Source organism: Phyllobates terribilis, unplaced genomic scaffold (genome assembly GCF_046119375.1).
Source record: "Phyllobates terribilis strain yellow unplaced genomic scaffold, ASM4611937v1 Scaffold_4__5_contigs__length_816908805, whole genome shotgun sequence".
Lineage (NCBI taxonomy): Eukaryota > Metazoa > Chordata > Amphibia > Anura > Dendrobatidae > Phyllobates > Phyllobates terribilis.
In genome coordinates this window covers 202,002,000-202,018,846 of record NW_027362764.1, presented here as the reverse complement: position 1 = coordinate 202,018,846, position 16,847 = coordinate 202,002,000, and the positions used below count along the sequence as shown (strand labels likewise).

At 49.1% G+C, this 16,847-nt stretch overlaps 1 protein-coding gene across 1 annotated transcript in view; it reads left to right on the top strand.

The window, feature by feature from the left end:
• GADL1 (glutamate decarboxylase like 1) overlaps positions 1-16,847 on the top strand; it is a 564,135-nt gene that overhangs the window by 394,085 nt on the left and 153,203 nt on the right. The gene's annotated exons all lie outside the window — the stretch shown is intronic.

The following is a 16,847-nucleotide window of genomic DNA, read 5'->3' as shown; positions in this document are numbered from 1 at the left end:
AGTGTCATTAAAAAGGAATTGAAAACAAAAATAGAAATGCATTTAAATAGTGCAGTTAGGGAAGGATAGGGAATTTTTAATTCAAGTATATTAGAAAATTGTTTTGATTATGGCATTAGATACGAATTTAGGATGAAAATAAATTTAGATTTTGGACCACTCCTTTAAAGAAATGACTGGTGAATAGTGATGAGCGAATGTTCTCGCCACTACTCGGTATTCGCCCGAGCATCATGGTCCTCGACAAGCTCGGCGAGTATTTCCGGGTTGCTCGGGCTTGAACTCGGGTCCCCTCCCTGCATGTTTGGCGCTCTTTAGAGAGCCAATGAACATGCCGGGATTGCCTGCCATGCACTGTAATGCCGTAGCCATGTTGGTTGTGGGCATACAGTGATTGGCTGGCCGCACAGCATCATCGGGTCTATATCAGACCTGGCGCCGCCATGCTGGTCACAGTCACTCCGGATCAGACAGTGTAGGGAGAGCTGCTGCCGTGTCAGGGAGAGATTTGATCGTGTATTAGGTAGAGTAGGGAGAAAAACCATACATTACACATATCCATCTTAACAAACAGTCCTTCTGAGGACTAATCCATCTGCAGAGATATCAGGGAGGCAGGGTGTGTAGGCATGCGGTGTATATAGCAGACTGCAGTGCATATAGCACAAGAGGCTCCATTTCAGTTCTGTCGGCTGCTGCTGTTAGATATTTCAGGAAATAGGCCCAGGCCTCAGGGACCAGGAATAATTTTTTTTGCATCTTAATCCTCATTATTTGCTTAAAAAGCAATTCAGAGAACACGTTTTTTCTGCACCATTTGCTTGTTGGCACTGCAGAATACAGCCAGGTCCTTTCCATATTACAGCGCTAAAAATCCAACTATTTAAAATGTGTTTTCTCCATCACACGGATCACATATACGTTTTCAGAAAATACTGCCATTTCTGGCCTCTATTAAAAAATTTTTTCAGTGTATCAGCAAAGTTTTTGACACTGGTTTGCTGTTCAAAACAGTTACCTACAGGCAAGGTATTTAAAACTGTGTTTTCTCTGTCACACGAATTACATATACGTTTTCAGAAAATACTGCCATTTCTGGCCTCCATTAAAAAAAATTTCAGTGTGTCAGTGAAGCAATTGACACCAGATTGCTGTTCAAAATAGTTACCTACAGGCCAGGTATTTAAAACTGTGTTTTCTCTGTCACACGGATCACAAATAAATTTGCTTCAAACTCAGTCATTTGTAGTGAGCGTGGAAGATACTGTCCTCCATTTAAAATGGGCAAGGCACGTGGCAAGGGACAGGGTACTGGACGTGATGGTAATGGTGCATGCAGAGGCCGAGGACAAAGCCGCGGGCAAGCTGAAATTGTGCCACAACAAACACCCACATCTTCTCGCCTGACCTTCCTGTCCCAATTTCTAGGGGACCCCAGCACACCACTTTTGAACCCAGAGCAGTGTCAAAAGGTTGTTGGCTGGATAGCAGATAATGCTTCCTGTCACTTAGCCACCACCACCACCCTGTCTTCCACACGGTCAAGTCTCAGTATCCGTGAGTCTGGACCGCTTATTCCTCACCCTGAACCTCCTTCCTCCCACCATGCCGAGTACCCAGAGACAACTGATCCCACCCTTGGACACTCTGAAGAGCTGTTCACTTTTCCATTTATAGATTCGGGCCTCTCGCCCGGTCCACTTGAAGCGGGGCAAGAGGAGATCGCGTGTGGCTATGCCCAAATATTTGAGCAGCCACGGTCACACGAAGGCGACGGTTGGAAAGTGTCACAAGAAGTGGACGATGATGAGACACAATTGCCAGAAAGTCAGGAGGAGGACCAGGGTGCGGAAGTGGAAGACGAGGTGGTGGATGATATAGTAACTGACCCCACCTGGCAGGAGGACATGCAGAGTGAGGACAGCAGCACACAGGGGGAGGGAGGCAAAGCACCCCAACAGGCAGGAAGAAGCAGTGTGGTGGCCGCAGACAGAAGGCAGGCAACCTTTCCCATAACACCAACACGAAGGAAGTTTCCAGTACAACTGTTAGGTCTTCCCGAGTCTGGTTGTTTTTTAAAGACTCTGCCGATAACCACAAAAAGGCCATTTGCAACACCTGCCAGGCCCGCATCAGTAGGGGTGGCAAAACGACCAGCCTAACCTCCACCAGCATGATCAGGCACATGGCAGCAAAGCACCCGACTTTGTGGGCCGAACCCCAGGGTTCAGGAACAGTGTTTTCGAGTGGCACCATTGCTTCTTCCGCTGTTGTGCATGCAAGCCAATTCCCTGTCCATGGTGCATGCGAAGATGCCTCCTGCCCTGCACCTGTTGTTGCACACTCTCAAGTAGCAGCATCAGGAAGCACGTCCATGTCCTTGTCCCAGCGCAGCGTTCAGTTGTCCATACCCCAGTCCTTGGAATGCAAGCGCAAATAAGCAGCCAACGCCCCACAGGCACACTACTAAATTCTCATATTTCACGACTGCTTGCGCTCTAAATGTTGCCTTTTAGGCTCATGGAGAGGGAAGCATTCCGCAACCTGATGGCGGCGGCCGTCCCTCGGTACTCGGTCCCCAGCCGCCACTATTTCTCCCTGTGTGCCATCCCCGCATTACACAAGCACATGTCCCAAAACATTAGCCATGCTCTCAACAACGCAGTTACCAGTAAAGTCCACTTAACAACGGTTTGTGGGAAGGGATGGTACATCTCGCTGACGGCACACTGGGTTAACATAGTGGAAACCGGGACCCAGTCGGACCTTGGGACGGAAGACGTCCTCCCAACGCCAAGGATTGTGGGCCCTAGGTCAATCAGGGTTGTCCCCACGGTCTACAGCTCCTGCACCTCATCCTCCTCAGCCTCCTCCTCCTCTTCAGCCTCCATCTTCGAAATGACCACATCAGTCAGTAGCTGGAAGCACTGCAGCACTGCCTCGGCCAAGCGGCAACCGGCTGTGCTGAAGCTAATATACTTAGGTGAAAAACCTCACAATGCTGAAGAGTTGTGGATAGCTCTGAAAGAGCAGGCAGATCTGTGGCTCCCACCGCTGAACCTGCAGCCAGGCATGGTGGTGTGTGACAATAGCCGGAACCTGGTGGCGGCTCTGAGGCGAGGCGAGCTCACACACATACCATGCCTGGCCCATGTGCTTAACCTCGTGGTTCAGCGGTTTCTCAAATCCTACCCAGAGCTGCCAGATCTGCTTGTTAAAGTACGCCACCTGTGTGCCCATTTTACAAAGTCAGCTACAGCTTCCGCCGCCCTTGCAGTGTTTCAGCAGCATTTGCAGCTTCCAGCACACAGACTGGTGTGTCATGTCCCCACGCTTTGGAACTCTACACTGCAGATGTTGGGAAGGATTTGTGAGCAGAAGAGGGCAGTTGTTGAGTCCCAGTATCAACAAGGCCATCGGTATTCAGTCCAGACTCCATACATAAGACCTCAGGAGTGGACATGGATGTCAGACTTATGTACCATCCTCCAAAACTTTGTGGACTCCACCAAGATGATGAGCGGCGATGACACCATAATTAGCGTCACCATCCCGCTTTTCTGTCTTCTGAAACACTCTCTGCTCACAGTCAAAGAGGATGCATTGCAGGCGGAGCACGATGAGATGGAGCAAGGAACCATACAGGGTGATTACACACAGCCAAGCCTCATCTCATTCCAACGTGGATTGGGTGACAATGAGGAAGAGGAGGAGGAAGGACAGGAGCTAGTTTCATGCACTATAGATGGTACTACCTGGACAGCTGTCATGCCATCTGTTCAACGTGGATGACCAGAGGACAAGGAGGAGGAGGAGGATGAGAGCATGGTCAGTCATCCTCTTGGTGAGGACGCGGAAGTCTTGCCTGTTGGTAGTCTGTCATGCATGGCCGAGTTTATGTTACGCTGCCTTTCCCATGACCCTCGAGTTCTCAAAATTTTGGGTGACAGTCATTACTGGTTGGTGACACTTCTAGACCCACGCTACAAGGAGAACTTTCTATCTCTTATTCCTGAGGCGGACAGGTCTACAAAAATGGGGCTGTACCTGAAGGCCCTTGTTGCGGAACAATTAAAAAAATTCCCATCTGAAAATGCTGGCGGCAGAGGGCACACTTCGTTGGACAACCAAGGAGTACAGGCGAGAGAGACACATCTTCAGTCCAGCAGAGGCAGGGGAACACTGTCAAAGTTTTGGGAGAGTTTTCTCAGACCCTCCCATCACACAGGCCCTGAGGCACGGGGTACTCTCACAAGGAGTGCAAAGTTTGGGAAGATGCTGAGGGAGTACCTTGCCGACCTTGCCGACCGTACCAACGTCCTCCGTGATTCCGCTGTGCCTTATAATTATTGGGTATCCAAGCTGGATACATGGAATGAACTGGCTCTCTATGCCTTGGAGGTCCTGGCCTGTCCTGCCAGGTTTTTAGCGCCGCTGGTGAAATTATAACTGCTAAGCACATCCGCTTGTCAGCTGAAAATGCTGACAAGCTGACGCTTATAAAAATGAACAAGGACTGGTTTGGGCCAGACTTCTCAACACCACCGAATGATAGCAGCGTAACATAAACTCCAATCCAGTGTCTTTTCTTGGGAGGTGTATTCCCATGCACCTTTTCACACCCACACATGGGTATACGCTTCCTGATTTTGGCTATTTCCTCTTGTCCTCTTCCTTCTCTTCATCCTCCACAAACATATCACCAGGGTGACCGTGGTCCGTGATGCAACACCCACCTAATTTTTTTAAAGGGCTTTTAGAATGCCCGTAAAAAAAAAATTTTATACAGTATGTTCATGTATACCCCCCAAGGGTAAATGTTTGTCACCCCATACACTTAGTGCATGGGCAATACAAGTATAGGAGGCCTGCTCCTTTCTAATGGGAACATTTTGTTATGAGGCCCTCCTCCACGTCTCTTCCAAGGGGCATTGAAGTGCCTCCAAATTTTTGGCAGCCCTTGCATTCACTGCATAGGCCAACACTATGGGAGACTCTCTCCTTTCTAATGGGAATTTGTTGTTACTGTGGCCCTGCTCTGTGTGTCTTTAAATTCTTAGAGGGGTTTTTCGGAAAATTGGTCAGCCGTTGGACTAACTGCATACCCTATAACAGTATAGCAGACTCTATCCTTTCTAATGGGAACATGTCCTACCTTGTTACTGTGGCCCTGCTCTGTGTGTCTTTAAATTCTTAGTGGGGTTTTTCCTATAATTGTCAGCCGGTGGACTCACTGCATACCCTATAACTGTATAGCAGACCCTCTCCTTTCTAATGGGAACATGTCGTACCTTGTTACTGTGGCCCTGCTCCGTGTGTCTTTAAATTATTAGTGGGGTTTTTCCTAAAATTGTCAGCTGTTGGACTTACTGCATACCCTGTAACTCTATAGCAGACCCTCTCCTTTCTAATGGGAACATGTCGTACTTGTTACTGTGGCCCTGCTCCATGTGTCTTTAAATTCTTAGTGGTGTTATTACTAAAATTGTTCAGCCATTGGACTCACTGCATACCCTGTAACTGTACATCAGACCCTCTCCTTTCTAATGGGAACATGTCATACCTTGTTACTGTGGCCCTGCATTTTTTTTTACTGAGACCCTCCTCTATGTCTCTTCAAAGGGGTATTGGGTTGCATCCAAATTTTTGGCAGCCCTTGCAGTCACTGTATACGCAGTAACAGTATAGAAGACCCACTTGTTAATAATGGGAACAACAAGCATAGCCGGCTGATGGCTCTCTAAAAATAGCCAGTCCTTTCACCGAGCTAAATAATATGGCTGTGGTGAAATACAACTCACACTGAGAAGCTGTTTCAGATGGAAAAACATTGTGCCCACCAGAGGATTTGATTCTGGGGGTTAACCTTTCTCCCCCCGCTCAAGAGCCCCATAGCAGCTGCAAAGTTAGAGCTATCATGAACTTTCCTGAGGTAGAAGCCAAGGCACACCAGAGGATTCTCTGGTGGGACTGTCCAACCCTGCCAAGAAGCAGTCCTGGCTAAGAAAAGTGTGTGGAAAAGTTCCCGGACACTCTATGGCTGCTTTTTTACTGAGGAGGAAACACACGCAAACACAGGGTGAACATACAAAGTCCTTGCAGATGTTGTCCTTGCTGGGATTTGAACCGAAGATGTGTTCGGGAACCTTCCCCCACACTTTTGTTAGCCAGGGCTGCTTTTCGGCAGGGTTGGACGGGCCCACCAGAGAACCGGAGACTCCTCCGGCGGGCCCTGGCTTCTCCTTCAGGAGAGTTCATAGTGCCGAGGTGAGGCCATGATGATGATAGAGGCCACCATCAGCTTAGTTTTCTGTTACTTGGAATGCAAGTGCAAGTATGCAGCCAGCCACCCATGCACCCACCCACAGGCAGCAACACTAAACTGCCAGATTTCTGGGCAGCTTTTTGCACTTGAAATATGGCCTTTTAAGTTTGTGGAGGCGGAAGCTTTTCACAACCTCATGCCGGCGACGGCCGGGTGTCCATACTCGGTCCCCAGCCACCACTATTTGTCCCGGTGTTGTCTCTGTCTTTCACAAGCACGGGTCCCACAACATTACCCATGCCCACCCCAGTGCACTTACTGGGAAGGACCGCCTAACCACAAACACATGGACAGGTGAATGTGGCCAGGGATGATACGAAGCCAGTCCGCAACTTTTTTTTGCTGAGAGTTGTATTTAGCTCGGTGAAAGGACTGGCATAGAGGGAAACCCTATCTACCCTGCGTGTCATTTCTCCCAGGAAGTCCTGTAATTGAGCTTGTTGCAGAAGCAATGGCAGCCCGTCCAACATCAACTCGCCTTTGTCGATGGTGCTTTGACACACAAACATCTTTCTTTGCGCATTTAATGTCTTGAATACAGAGTTGGACAATTGTCTTATCTGTAATGCGTTTTGAGAAATAACATGCATAAGCATGGCCGATCCACATTAAAAAAGCAGCAATAGAGTATCCGGGAACCTTCCCCCACATTTGTCTTAGCCAGGGCTGCTTTTTGGCAGGGTTGGACGGGCCCACCAGAGAACCAGAGATTCCTCCGGCGGGCCCTGGCTTCTCCTTCAGGAGAGTTCATAGTGCCGAGGTGAGGCCATGATGATGATAGAGGCCACCATCTGCTTAACTTTCTGTTACTTGCAATGCAAGTGCAAGTATGCAGCCAGCCATCCACCCACCCACAGGCTGCAACACTAAACTGCCAGATTTCTGGGCATCCTTTTGCACTTGAAATATGGCCTTTTAAGCTCGTGGAGGCGAAAGCTTTTCACAATCTCATGCCGGCGGCAGCCGGGGGTCCATAATCGGTCCCCAGCCGCCACTATATTTCCCGGTATTGCCTCCGCCTTCCACAAGCATGGGTCCCACAAAATTACCCGTGCCCTCCCCAGTGCACTTACTGGGAAGGACCGCCTAACCACAAACACGTGAACAGGTGAATGTGGCCGGGGACGGTATGGAGCCAGTCCACAACTTTTTTTGCTGAGAGTTGTATTTAGCTGGGTGAAAGGACTGGCATAGAGGGAAAGCGTATCTACCCTGCGTGTCATTTCTCCCAGGAAGTCCTCTAAAGCTGCTTGCACTTGAAATGTTGCCTCAACATTACTGCTGGTACTTTCTGTGGGAATTTGCTTGCCTCCTACCAGCTTGGAATATTTCCAGCAAACTATGGTACAACGCCATGGTATTAGCACTGCCCCCAGTACCAGTAGGGAATCCATCCCCAATTTCCTTCTCAGGAATTTTATTTGGTAGACTGAGTGGCTGCGCAAATACATTTTCTCACAAAGGAGCTGAAGATAGAGTAGCAGTAGGTGCAAACTTCTCCAGCCTGTTAGATATTAGAGGGTGAACAGCAGCACATTGGATCAGTGGTTAGCACTGAAGCCTTGCCGCGCTGGGATCCTGGGTTCAAATCCCAGCAAGGACAACATCTGCAAGGACTTTGTATGTTCACCCCATGTTTGCATGTGTTTCCTCTTCAGTAAAAATAGAGTGTACGGGAACCTTCCCACACACTTTTCTTAGCAAGGACTACTTCTCGGCAGGGTTGAACGGTCCCACCAGAGAATCCTCTCGTGTGCCTTGGCTTTTACCTCAGGAAAGTTCATGATAGCTTTAACTTTGCAGATGCGGGTGAGAAAGGTTATCCCTCAGAATCAAATCCACTGGTGGGCACAATGTTTTTCAATCTGAAACAGCTTCTCAGTGGGAGTTGTATTTCACCACAGCCATATTCTTTAGCTCGGTGAAAGGACTGGCATAGAGGGAAACCATATCTACCCCGGCTGTCATTTCTCCGTCACCAGGTTCCGCCCATTGTCACACACGACCATGCCTGGCTGTATCTTCAGCGGTGAGAGCCACAGATCAGGCTGCTGTGTTGCAGCTTTCAACTAGTGTTGAGCCACCCCCGTAGTGTTCGAGTTCGGTTCGGTTTGTCGAACACCCGTGTGTTCGCCGAACTGTTCGTCGAACTGTTCGTCGAACACCTTCGAACACCGTTAAAACCAATGGCAGGCAAACAAAAACACATAGAAACACATAGAAAACACCTTCAAAGGTGTCCAAAAGCTGACAAACTGCTCAGAAGACACAACTAACACAAGGAAAAGTGACAAGTACATATAGTCATGCAAAAAGAAAAGAGGTGGAGGAGTAAAAGGAGGGGGAGACACAGATATAGGCATGTCATGCCCTTCTAAAATCCAAAAAGTGAGAAGCCGCTCCTGCCCGTGCCACCTCCGCGTCGCCGGGTTTGTGCCAGAGCCGCGGTGAACCCTGACGGCCAGCCCCCCTCTCCCAATACTGCTGCCTGTCCGCTGGTGGGTCGAGCGAGCCCCCCTGTGGTGGAGGCAGCTCTAAGCTTTTTAATTTAAATTGTCTCTCTAATTTGAATGAATACACTTTAAATCCATTTACAAGGATCTATTGGAGGGCAAGTCTCATGCCAGCAGCCGCGTAATTCCAGCTCCAGTAGCGTCCACTAAAGCTGCTGCAGTTAAAAAGCTTTTATAAGGATCGAGCTCGGCTGTCCACCGCAAGGCATCCTACTGCCAGTCCCAGCCCCTATGCCTTGGGGTGCCTCCTGATGCTCTTCACTGAGTATCCCGTGGTCCCGAAGCATTTCCTTTGAAAAAATTAAGTGTCCAAACTACAGGTGGTGTAGCTTGCTTAACAGCCGGGATAATCCGCTGACTAGCAGACACTGCTACTAGGCACAAAGTATTTCCTGGGCTAGATGCAGTTAAAAATTTGTAATTAGATACTCTCGTTGGATGCTGAGAAAGCATTCCATAGAGTCTCCTGGCACGCCATATATGATTCTCTTAAAAAGCTTGGGGTAGGGGTCTAGGGGACCCTTTTATAGCCAAAATCACGGCCCTGTATCGCAATACGTCACCTAGGCTGAAGATAAATGGAACTGTAGCACCCTGAGGGCTCGGTTGCTACAGAGGTATTGCACCTCACCCAGAGGTGTGATATCTCACTCTCAGGTAAGGATGTAGTGTGGATCAGGACCCGACACCTGCATGCATTACACCACATTGCCGTGGGGCAGGGCGACCAATATGCCCCTGAGATGGGCACGACAGTCCCTGTCCCTGGCTGGAGTGGGGGGAGGGAACACTGAGGAAGGGGAACCCTGTAGTGCAGGAGCAGGGAGGAAGCAGTTCCTGGGTGCATTGAGAATGGAGTATAAAAGGTGGGCACCATCTTAGTTCAGTGCAGAGAAGTCTGAGCAGAAGTGGCAGGGAGCAGGGGCTCTGCATGAGCTCTGCTCCGGAGGTGGGCCTAGTAACAGAGGCCCAAGCCTGGAAGAGGGAGAAAGAAGGAAGAAGAGCGGAGAAGGCTCCAGGAACGAGGAACGAAGGGATCCCAGGAGTGCGGACGGGCGAGTCGCCACCGCACGCCCGAATCCACCTGCGTGGAGCGGTCAGGCCAAAGGGGGAGACCGGTCCCCGAAATTAGTGGAGGCAGGAAACGACCCTCAGCTAGAAACAGGAGGCTGTGACATTTTATGTGGCGCAGCCCCTCGCTACACCCGCTAGGAAGGCACCACATAGGGTCAGGGAAACTGGCGCCAAGTTTACCAAGAGGAGGCCCGAAGCAGCCGGACAGAAGGGTTGGTAAGAAAGGCCAGACAAAGGACACACAAAGGGGGTCCTGTGAAGCGCTCCAAAGTTATCTGGGAGTTGTCTGAGCCCCTCACCCGGTGAGCACAGTACGACGTGGGCAGCCGTTACCTGCAGACGTGGTCTCTATAATAAGAACTGTGAGTAAAGGCCCTGGACTGCATCACTGACTCCGTGTCGTTACTGCTGCTGCCCTGCACCATCACCCTCATCCTCCGCATACACTGCCCTGAGGCTATACTCCTCCCGTGGGGAGTTATGCTACGCTCTGCTGCACCCACAACACCAGCCTCAGCGGTCTGCCCTGGAGCGGCGGTTCACTCTGACCGCAATCCACGAGTGGCGTAGTCGGACATTTAAACATCAAAACCACATAAATAGTTCCGCCACTGGTTTGACCGCCCTGAGCCACGGAACCGGGTCGCCGCCACGGAGACTACAACCACCAGCATCCAACAAAAAGGGTCCGGTTCCGGGTGTCCCAAGGCCCAGGGGGCGCGTCAGAACATTTTCATCACCTTTCACAATCACCAATGGGACAAGGCAGGGATGTTCTCTGTCCCCTCTCTTATACATCCTAGTGACGGAGCACCTGCTCTCATCAATTCGCCATAACCCCAATATTAGGTGGATTGAGGTGGGAGGCACCGAGTACAAGTGCTCTCTATTTGCTGATGATGTCCTAGTATATATCACTCAATCACATATATCCATCCATGCTGTTATGGCTGAAATAGATCACTTTGTTACATGGTCAAATTTTAAAATCAATGCAGCGAAGTCTGAGGCCCTCGATGTCTCCCTCCCCAAATCCATATAGGATTCCATCCAGTCCAACTTTCCCTTTGCCTGGTCCTCACAGGGTATCAAATACTTAGGAATTCCTATTCATAGAGACCTCTCCCATCTATGTTATCTTAATTTTGGGCCCTTTATTGAACAACTCCATACAGACCACGGTTGGCAAGTTAGAACTGTAAGATTCACTACTTGAACCACTGGTGTTTTGTGGAAAAGCACATGTACACTGTGTTCCAAATTATTATGCAAAAAGTGTTTAGGAGTGATAAGGGAAGAATTTGTTTGTTTGTCAGTTAAACTCATTGATGGTGATGTGTGTCAGGGCTCTTTATATCACTGTAAGCAATTGCAGACACCTGTGCTAATTAGTTTGGCAGGTGTGTCCAATGAAAGGCAAGACTACTTAAGAAGGCTGTCTCACATTATTAAGCAGCCTACATTTTCTGCCAAAATGGGAAAGAAAAAGGATGTGTCGGCTGCTGAGAAGCAACAAATTGTGGAGTGTTTAGGTCAAGGCATGACTACAATCAACATTGTGCGATGATCAGGATGAAGTGTCTTGGCAATCAAGAAGTATGTAGCTGATTCACAGTACACACGTGTGCGTGCTGATAAGGGCAAATTGAGGACTCTTTCCTACAGGCAATTACGTCAGGTTGAAAGAGCAGCGGCAAAAAAGCCTTGTCATAGCAGCAGACAAGTTTTTGAAGCTGTTGGTGCCTCCAACGTCCCCCGAACAACAAGATGCAGGGTCCTTCAGAGGTTTGCAGCTGTGCATACGCCATCCTGTCGACCTCCTCTATCCACTTCACACAAGCAGAAACGGCTCCAGTGGGCCAAACATTACATGAAGACTGATTTCAAAACTGTTTTGTTCACGGATGAGTGCCGTGCAGCGCTCGATGGTCCAGATGGATGGAGTGGAGGATGGCTGGTTGATGGACACCCCACGCAAACACGGCTACAGCGCCAACAAGGAGGAGGTGGAGTAATGTTTTGGGCTGGAATCATGGGGAGAGAGATTGTCGGCCCCTTTAGGATACCTGAAGGCGCTAAAGATGAACTCCATAATGTATGTGGATTTTCTCAAACAGCACTTCCTGCCATGGTTCAAGAAGAAGAACCGTGTATTTCACAGCAAGATCATTTTTTTGCATGATAATGCACCATCTCATGCTGCACATAAAACATCTGCATCTCTGGCTGATATGGGCATAAAAGGTGACAAACTTATGGTGTGACCCCCATGCTCCCCTGACCTCTACCCCATTCAGAACCTTTGGAGCATCATTAAAAGGACTGTCTATGATGGCGGGAGGCAGTTCACATCTAAGCAACAGCTCTGGGAGGGTATTCTGTCCTCATGCAAAACAATTGAAGCAGAAACCATCCAAAACCTGACAAATTCAATGGACGAGAGAGTTCAGAAGCTCCTTTCGAACAAGGGGTCCTATGTGAAAATGTAACATCACCTAGAATAAATTTTTGAGTTGAAAACTGTTTGATTTCAGTTTCTAACAACCTGCTAATGCTTATAATTTCAAAAATGACCATTTTTTTGGTCTTTATTAAAATGAAAAGGTTGATCAAAAAGTTTGGGGGATCTAAGAGTGTGGCAACCCAGTAGTCATGATTACTTCGAATTCTGACAATATGAGGGTCATGCTGCAGGTAGTGCAGCAAGAAGGCACTTATGTGTCTTGCGCATCTCGGAGCCCCAAAATTATTTTCCGGGCTAGATGCAGCTAAAAATTATTATTAATTTTAAATCTGGTGAAGCTTTAGTATAGATGGCCTAATAGGATCAGTGCTGCACACTGCTACAAAGCCCAAATTATTTTCCAGTCAAGATACAGATAAACATGATTAGTAATTTTAAATCTGGTGGAGCTTATTATAGATGGCCTAATAGAATCAGTGCTGCACACTGCTACAAAGCCCAAATTATTTTCCAGCCAAGATACAGATAAACATGATTAGTAATTTGAAAGCTTAAAACGGTTGGTAGGGTGATTTTAACCAATCATCAAGCTTTTACTCTCCCCAGGATGACACAGGGGTAGAAAAGTCATTTCGGATCCATGATTTGTTCATCTTTATGAACGTGAGTCTGTCTACATTATCAGTGGAGAGCCGCGTGCGCTTATCTGTCAGCACACCACCAGCAGCGCTGAACACACGTTCAGACAGAACGCTGGCTGCGGGGCATGACAAGATCTCCAAGGCGTAAGTGGCTAGCTCCGGCCATTTATCCAGATTGGAAGCCCAAAACGAGCAAGGGTCCAGTGACACAGTCATGGCTTCAATGTTTACTTGGAGATACTCCTGTACCATCGTCTCTAGGCGTTGACTATGTGTCAGACTTCTTGTCTCCTGTGGCCATGCCAAGGATGGGCTAAAAAAGTGGTGAAATGATTCCGCAAAATTGATGTTACCAGCAGATACTGTGGTTCTGTTACGGTTTGAGTGCTGAACACTTGACGGTCCCACGGTTGGCAAGTTGGAACTGTGAGATTCACTACGTGCACCACTGGTATTTTGTGGAAAAGCACATGTAAGATTCTGCAACAGTCTCTGCTGATACTCCTGCATGCGTGCATCCCTTTCTATGGCAGGAATAATTTCTGCAAATTTACTTTTGTACCGGGGATCTAACAGTGTGGCAACCCAGTAGTCAGGATTATTTCTAATTCTCACAATTCGAGGGTCATGTTGCAGGTAGTGCAGCAAGAAGGCACTCATGTGTGTTGCGCATCCAGGAGCACCAAGTCCCTGTTGTGTTGGTGGCGAGGTAACAATCATGCTTCCTTCCTCTGTCCTCTCCCCCAACCTCGCACAACAGAAATGTGATCAAGGTCTCCCTCATCTGATGAGTCTTCCATCAGTTCGTCCTCCACTTCTTCCTGGGCTCCTGCACCTTCCTCACTAGTTTGGCTGCTACCATGCGCCCTGGTAAAACCATCTCCCCCACCCTCACATGCCTGCCGCCTTGGTGCTGCCGACCGTCTGGACCTTGCAGATGTTAGCCCTTCCGCATACAACTCCTCCTCCTCTACTTCCTCCACCTCCTCTTGTGCCACCACCTTACTCCGAATTCTGTTTAACATGTGCTCCAGCATGTAAATCACCGGAATAGTCATGCTGATAATGGCATCGTCAGCAATAAACATCTTCGCCGCCATTTCAAAACTGTGCAGAAGGGTGCATAGGTCCCTGATCTGAGACCACTCCTCCAGCGTGATTTTCCCCACCTCTGGATCTCGTTGGCCCAGGCTATACGTCAGAACGTATTGCACCAGGGCTTGTCGGTGCTGCCACAGTCGCTGCAACATGTGCAGAGTTGAATTCCACCGGGTAGGCACATCGCATTTTTGCCGGTGAAGTGGCAGGCCCAACGACTTCTGTAGAGATGTAAGTCGCTGAGCTGCGGGATGCGAACGGCGGAAGTGAGCACACAGCGACCGTGCCCTCTGCAGAAGGCCATCTAGTCTGGGATAGTGGGCTAAAAATTGCTGGACAACCAGGTTCAACACGTGAGCCATACAAGGCACGTGTGTGACATTGCCCCGGTGAAGGGCCGCACCCAGGTTTGCAGCATTGTCGCACACGGCCTTCCCTGGTTTCAGGTCCAGTGGAGACAACCATTCATGAAATTGGTTCTCCAGAGCTGACCACAACTCCTCAGCTGTGTGACTCACATTTCCCAGACATTTCAATGTAAAAACCGCCTGATGACGTTGAGCCCTACTGCCAGCATAGTAAGGAGGTGTGCAGGATCCCTTCTGCGCAGTTAGAAAGCTTGTGGCATGACCAGAGAGGCTTTGGGTGCAGGTGGAAGACCGAGAGGAGGTTGAGGAGGCAGAAGCAGTGGAGGAACTTTGACATAAAGAGGATTGACGCACAACTCGTGGGGACGGCAAGACTTGGACAGCAGCCCCTTGTCCTGCTGTCACCATAGTTACCCAGTGCCCAGTCAGCGACATGTAATGCCCCTGTCCATGCCTACTCGTCCAAGTGTCTGTGGTGAAATGCACCCTGTCACACACAGAGTTTCTCAAAGAAGCGGTGATGTTGTGTGCGACATGCTGGTGGAGCGCAGGCACACCTTTCTTTGAGAAGTAGTGCCGACTGGGCATCTGGTACTGGGGCACTGCAACGGACATAAGGTCTCGAAAATCCTCTGTGTCCACCAGGCGGAAAGGCAGCATTTCTGTAGCCAAGAGCTTGCAGATGGTGAAATTCAACCTCTTAGCTTTCTCATGGCTAGGAGGAAATGGTCTTTTACTTGTCCACATCTGAGGGACCGAGGGCTGGCTATTGTGCTTAGATGGGGTTGATAAGGGTGTCCCCGGCAAACTGCCGGTCTGTGAGGAAGATGCAGGCGGACTTGTTAGGTTGCCTTGATCCAAAGGTGGTGCTATCGATGTCGGACAGCGCTCAACACCAGCTGGTGTTACCACCTCCAAAGAAAATGATGACCTGCCAATCACGCTGGCTGTTGCGGGTAAAGAGGTGGCAGGTCTGCGCCCCAAAACAGGTGTGACTGCTGTCCCCCCAGTCACAGAGGATGAAGAGGCCACGGATGCACAAGATATGGCAGACGGTGGTTGGCCCGGCCGGCTAGGCCGCATTGTAGCACACTGAGCTTCCCACTGCAACTTATGCTTCATGTCCATGTGCCGGTTCATGCATGAAGTACTCAAACTATGTATTTTTTGGCCTCTACTTAGCTTTTGCTGACAAATGTTACAGATAACATGAGTTGGGTCATCTTTATCGATCTGAAAAAATGCCCAGGCTATGCAAGGCTTAGCACCCATGCGACCTGAAGAGCCACCACGACTTGTGGTGAGAGGCAGAGTTGTGTTTGAGGATGCAGTTGTTGACGTGCTTCCAGTACTACGTCTCTGTCCAGGAAGGTGCAACCTGACCTCGTCGTCACTAGCATCTTCCTCCACCTCCTCTGCTGACCTCATCTCTTGGCTGACTGTGGGTTGACAGTAAGTGGGATCTCCAACCTCATCATCATCACCCTGTGCGTTATCACACCCGTCGTCCTCAGAGCCAACCTGTTCCTGCCCTGACAAAAAACTAAAGTTGTCGCTCCAATCAGGTATTTGAGTCTTATCATCGTCTTCCTCATTGTCTCCACCAACAGGAGTTACAGTTTGGGAATGAGGGTCTACATTATGGTCAGAACCTTCTGCGTCTGGTCCTGGATCCGACTCATAAAGATTCTGGGCATCAGTGCAGATCATTTCCTCGTCTGGATTCACAGAAGCGCTGGAGTCGACCTCTGATTCCCAGGCTATAGTATGAGTAAACAGCTCTGCAGACTCAACCATCTGTTCTACCTCATACTCAGACGGGCAGCTGGAGATTTGGGAGCTGTGAGGAAGCAAGTGCGATTGGGGTGACACCTTTGAGGACTGGAGTATTTGTGATGTTGAAGTTGATGTGGTGGAGAGCCCACTTAAAGGAGCACTTGATATCCGTTGAAGCACCTGCTGTTTTTGTGCCTCATCTGGAATTTGTAGCGATTGGCGTGGCCGTAAGAAAGGGATCTTATCACATTGTCCGCTAAAAGAAGTAGATATTTTAGTTTGGCTGGAAGATGGTCTTTCTTCTGCAGATGTTACTGTTGCTTTAACACCTACCCCACGGACACAACCTTTTTTCCCCTTCCCAACACGCCTATTCCCATTTCCACCAGCAGCAGGCCTTTTTCCACTCATTTTGGTGGTTAACTAATTCACAACTCTGGAGTTGTTTGCACAAAAAAACAATGGATGGGAACCGAGCAGAGCTGAGTGGCCAAACTGTGGTATTAGGCCAAAACTATTGGCTGGGTTAGATGCAGAAAAAAATTATATTCAATTTGCAACCTGATGGAGGTCAGTATAGATGGACTA